Source organism: Anticarsia gemmatalis, chromosome W, assembly GCF_050436995.1.
Source record: "Anticarsia gemmatalis isolate Benzon Research Colony breed Stoneville strain chromosome W, ilAntGemm2 primary, whole genome shotgun sequence".
In the NCBI taxonomy this organism is placed as follows: Eukaryota; Metazoa; Arthropoda; class Insecta; order Lepidoptera; family Erebidae; genus Anticarsia; species Anticarsia gemmatalis.
The window spans coordinates 1,179,624-1,184,623 of NC_134775.1; the positions used below are offsets into that span (position 1 = coordinate 1,179,624).

Consider the following 5,000-nt stretch of genomic DNA (forward strand, 5'->3'; position numbering starts at 1 on the left):
ATATGCTTAAATTCGGCGGGTGATCCTCCCTGATCTGAGGCCAACGATAAAAAAATGAGGCAGACGCGATATCCGTCAGCGTTACGACGACGCAACCGTCCCGGAGGAACGACGACGGCGTCGATGCGCTCTTCGGACGTCGAGTCCGCCTACTGTGTGTATTGCGCGAAGATCGCGACGATATTAAATCACTCACGACACATAACACGGTGCGTGCGTACACACACGCTCAACCCTCTCTATACATACACCGCCATGCGGCAAAAGTATTTCGAAGAGTCGAGCGCGCCGCTAGCGTATATGTGCGCGATATGATATTTCGCATATCATGCACTGTCCGCAGGCGGCACACCGCCGGTCGTTCGACAACGTTTGTGTAAACGTCGTCGCATGATCATCATCACAATCGACACGTGTGTGGTTCATCGTTGATATTTAAACGGACATTGGGACGAGGACTATTAGTCGACGTCACAATGAACCGTCATGTGCGCCCCCGTAAGGGCGCAATGTGGCATTTGTATTTTATACAGCCGGCCCTCAGACAGGAGTGGTCCTGGATGTGTCTCCACGGACCGCAATGTGCGTTCGAAATGTCGATGTTCAAATGTGTCCTGCAGTTCACACTATGACGCGCAGTTAACTGCGTTCTTCATCGACCCGCGAGCCAAGTGATCCACCGTCCAGGGTAATAGTTTTTACACCATTACCGCATGGATAATATTGTGTGTGTTAAATGTTACAAGTTACAAATGTTACATACATATATTATGTATATTATGTTTGTGGTATAACGATACACGACACGCGATACAAGCGCGCCTACCGCAACAATGACGCTCTCGCGTGTTCTCGTTATGTGCGTTCGATTGACGAGCGCTCTCGTCGAGGTATCAACTCGTGGTAGCGGATTTGTATACCAGTCTACGTTGAAGTTACGACGAGCGCGACGCGAGATACGTTCGTCGGGTGGCGGCGCGAGATGCGCCACCCACCGTCGAACAGAGTCTCTTTTTTTTGAGTTTTGGGTGTTTAGGATATATAAATATTATCATCACCATCATCGTCCATCATCGTTCATCGTGTGTGTGTGTGCACAACGACAACAAAAACAGCGCGACGACAACAACGACAACACGTTAATGATCCTTCCGCAGGTTCCCCTACGGAAACCTTGTTACGACTTTTACTTCCTCTAAATGATCAAGTTTGGTCAACTTCCCAGCAACGCCGACGGCCGTGAAGCCACCGCGTGTCGGTCCGAAGACCTCACTAAATCATTCAATCGGTAGTAGCGACGGGCGGTGTGTACAAAGGGCAGGGACGTAATCAACGCGAGCTTATGACTCGCGCTTACTAGGAATTCCTCGTTTATGGGGGATAATTGCAAACCCCAATCCCCAGCACGAAGGAGTTTCAGCGGGTTGCCCGGGCCTCTAGGCCAGGGAGAACATGCTGATTCCTTCAGTGTAGCGCGCGTGCGGCCCAGGACATCTAAGGGCATCACAGACCTGTTATTGCTCAATCTCGTGCGGCTCGAAGCCGCCGGTCCCTCTAAGAAGAATTTTAATACGTCGCCAGTGAGTTGCGTGACGGAGCCACGCACACCTAAATGACGACGCCTATTTAGCAGGCTAGAGTCTCGTTCGTTACCGGAATTAACCAGACAAATCGCTCCACCAACTAAGAACGGCCATGCACCACCACCCACCGAATCAAGAAAGAGCTGTTAATCTGTCAATCCTTCCGGTGTCCGGGCCTGGTGAGATTTCCCGTGTTGAGTCAAATTAAGCCGCAGGCTCCACTCCTGGTGGTGCCCTTCCGTCAATTCCTTTAAGTTTCAGCTTTGCAACCATACTCCCCCCGGAGTCCAAAATCTTTGGTTTCCCGGAAGCTGCCCGCCGAGCCATTGTAGTAACGTCGGCGGATCGCTAGATGACATATTTACGGTTAGAACTAGGGCGGTATCTAATCGCCTTCGAACCTCTAACTTTCGTTCTTGATTGATGAAAACACCTTTGGCAAATGCTTTCGCTGATGTTCGTCTTGCGACGATCCAAGAATTTCACCTCTAACGTCGCAATACGAATGCCCCCAGTTATCCCTATTAATCATTACCTCGGAGTTCTGAAAACCAACAAAATAGAACCGAGATCATATTCTATTATTCCATGCACGAAATATTCAAGCAGCATTTTGAGCCCGCTTTGAGCACTCTAATTTGTTCAAAGTAAAATTGTCGGCCCACCTCGACACTCACCGAAGAGCACCGCGATAGGATTTTGATATTGAACCGGCGTATTACCGCCGGCTCACCGACGATATGCTCCGCAGACGTGTCAGTATCACCGCGGATGCGGTGCACCGACAGCGCGGCGCACAAATGCAACTACGAGCTTTTTAACCGCAACAATTTTAGTATACGCTATTGGAGCTGGAATTACTGCGGCTGCTGGCACCAGACTTGCCCTCCAATTGTTCCTCGTTAAAATATTTAAAGTGTACTCATTCCGATTACGAGGCCTCGTAAGAGTCCCGTATCGTTATTTTTCGTCACTACCTCCCCGTGCCGGGAGTGGGTAATTTGCGCGCCTGCTGCCTTCCTTGGATGTGGTAGCCGTTTCTCAGGCTCCCTCTCCGGAATCGAACCCTGATTCCCCGTTACCCGTGACAACCATGGTAGTCGCAGAAACTACCATCGAAAGTTGATAAGGCAGACATTTGAAAGATGCGTCGCCGGTACTGGACCATGCGATCGGCAAAAGTTATCCAGATTCATCAAAATTAACGACTTCAGACGCGGGGCCCTCCGTCGATTGGTTTTGATCTAATAAAAGCACTCATCCCATCACTGGTCAGAGTTCTGATTGCATGTATTAGCTCTAGAATTACCACAGTTATCCAAGTAACTGAGTAAGATCTAAGGAACCAAAACTGATATATTGAGCCATTCGCGGTATCGCCTTAATACGGCTTGCACTGAGACATGCATGGCTTAATCTTTGAGACAAGCATATAACTACTGGCAGGATCAACCAGGGAGCTATCGAATAGAACACGCGCTCGTAGCGCGCACTCCGTCGATCCCGCGCGTCGACGATCCTAGATCACGCCGACGCGTTACGGGCGAGCTCTGTAAAACGTACACACAACACGCACATGTAAATAAATATATGTAGTGTTGTGCGCACATAGAGAGTTTGGGGTCGCCGACGGGCGAACGTTTGAAACGGTTGTATCTCAAACACGTCAAACGTCCGCTGCCCGCCTGCATTTTCAGGACACACTGACGTGGCCCCAATTGGGAACGTTCGTACCGAGACGCGTTCACATTTTATTTAAAAAAACGTTTAACACAATACGGATGTGAAACAATCACGATTCCGCCCGGTGTCTATAGAGTAATGCCTCGCTAGATAGAGGTGTAAGTATAATTTTTCTCGGGACCGCTTCGATTCTATACGGACTCGTGCATACACAACGGTCCGTCGGCCCACACAGTTAAAGAGATTCATCTATCTCTCTCGTTTTATCCGAGAGAATACGAGAGACGACGACGACGACGACGACGACGATAGTCGAGTCGTCCTGTCTGTCTGTAACGACGCGACTTTATTACATATATACATAGGTAGCAAAGTCTAGCGTCTCTTTCTCGTACTCTCTATTATCGAACAAACGAGAGTGATGATAAATATTTATGACAGAGCGACAACGAATAAGAACGCGTTGTCGCCCTAGCCTGCACAGCGGCGGCGCACGAACGAACGAACGAACGAACGAACGAACAAACGAACGAACGAACGAACGAACGAATGCACACTCACGGACGGTACACGAACGAGAGTCGAGAGAGTGTTTTCTTATAGCAAAGATTTTATTCGTCGCGTCGAAAGCACTCCGCCGCGGTCAAGCACATACATCACTCTCTACTCGTGATAATCGTACAACTACTTCGTGTGTGCACATATGTTGCTGTGTAGAGTAGAAACACACATGACAACACTAGCACACAGTCCAATTCGTAGACGATTATAACACATATATATATGCACACCTTTTTTTTTTTATTTCTTTCGGGGTGCATATATATGTGTTTTTCGTGATGATGCGCGCCCGCCGCCCGTCAACAACACAGAGTCGAGTCGCCGAAGTGAGACACAAACAAACGACGGAGACTGACTCTATGTTGTGAAACAGCTCTATCTCGCGCTCGCACTCGCCGCCGATCGTCGTTTGTCGTGAAACAAATGACGAACGCACCGCTGTACACATATGTCAAATCGTAGAGTCTGTGTCGTCGGGTTTGCGCGTTTCGCCGTGTGTGTGTACATAATAATATACATATGTGTGTTCGACGAGCAGGATTTTGTTTTTGTCCTGTCGATGACACAATTACCCAGACCTCCGACGTCTCACCCCTCACCCCCCCCCAGGCCAAGAGGGGAGGGGGGAGCGGGGGGGGGGGGCTTAATTTGCTGAATATAGGAGGGTTTTTTCAGTAGTCGGATCGGCAGGGTATTATTACAGTGATAGCGGGTAGACGGGGAGGGAGAGGGGGAGCAAAGGGGTTCAAGGGGGCGGTGGGTGATTAAGGGGAGGGGGGGGGGGAGGGTAGAGGTAGTGCTATGGTGCGTCATTGTGTGATCGTATATTGATTGCAGGAGGGGGTGCATGCGAGCACCCCCCCCCCTCCCCGGTCTTATCACCCCCCCCCCCCCTCCCCCTCCCCCGTCGCCGTTCCCCTTCGTACCGCAGTCCCAAAAAAAAAAAAAAGGCAAAACATTAATTCTGGTTCTGTTCTGATTTTCAGTGACACCGAGAGGGCAGAAGGGTGACGCGGCGGCCGACAAAATTAAGTCAAGTGCAAGTTGCAACGAAACTTATGTTTTCAGCTTGGGGTGAGTTTCATCACCCTCACACGCTTTGAGGGCGAGAAAACCTCTCAACTCGGACAACTCGGGGGAAAATAAATGAAGGTGAGTTATATTATTATTATT

At 49.6% G+C, this 5,000-nt stretch overlaps 1 long non-coding RNA gene and 2 other non-coding genes across 4 annotated transcripts in view; 1 reads left to right on the forward strand and 2 right to left on the reverse strand.

Moving 5' to 3' along the window:
- Positions 1–5,000, forward strand: part of LOC142985801 (uncharacterized) — a 113,860-nt gene that overhangs the window by 71,507 nt on the left and 37,353 nt on the right. For both annotated transcript variants that reach the window (XR_012960276.1, XR_012960275.1), the window contains one exon: positions 4,814–4,979. This is a non-coding gene — a long non-coding RNA (uncharacterized LOC142985801). The remainder of the gene's footprint in view (positions 1–4,813; positions 4,980–5,000) is intronic.
- LOC142986041 (5.8S ribosomal RNA) lies at positions 535–691 on the reverse strand. The gene has a single exon (XR_012960287.1). It is a non-coding gene; the product is annotated as a 5.8S ribosomal RNA (ribosomal RNA).
- LOC142986064 (small subunit ribosomal RNA) lies at positions 1,141–3,042 on the reverse strand. The gene has a single exon (XR_012960310.1). It is a non-coding gene; the product is annotated as a small subunit ribosomal RNA (ribosomal RNA).